Below are 610 nucleotides of genomic sequence, written 5' to 3' on the forward strand. Positions count from 1 at the left end.
TGAGGCGGGTGGATCACTTGAGATCAGGAGTTCAAGACCAGCCTGACCAACATGGTGAAACCCCGTCTCTACTAAAAATACAAAATTAGCCAGGCATGACATAATCCCAGCTACCTGGGAGGCTGAGGCAGGAGAATCGCTTAAATCCAGGAGGTGGAGATTTCAGTGAGCTGAGATGGCACCATTGCACTCCAGCCTGGGCAACAAGAGCAAAACTCTGTCTCAAAAAAAAAAAAAAATATATATATATATATATATATATATACAGTTTGGGGCTGGGTGCGATATCTCACACCTTGAGTCCCAGTGTTTTGGGAGGCCGAGGTGGGAGGACTGCTTGAAGCCAGGAGTTCTAGACCAGCCTAGGCAACATAGCAAAATCTCATCTCTACAAAAAATTAAAAGATTAGCCAGGTGTGGCGGTGCACACCTATAGTCCCAGGTACTTAGAGAAGCTGAGATGGGAGGATTGCTTGAGCCCAGAATTTCACGGCAGCAGTGAACTATGATTGCACCTCTGTACGCCAACCTGGGCAACAGTGAGGCCCGTCTCAAAAATTTTTTAATTATTTAATTGAATCTAGCTGTGTATGTGTGTTTTTCAAAGTCA

This window comes from Sapajus apella, unplaced genomic scaffold (assembly GCF_009761245.1).
Source record: "Sapajus apella isolate SASKATOON/1434 unplaced genomic scaffold, GSC_monkey_1.0 scaffold88, whole genome shotgun sequence".
Classification (NCBI taxonomy): Eukaryota; Metazoa; Chordata; class Mammalia; order Primates; family Cebidae; genus Sapajus; species Sapajus apella.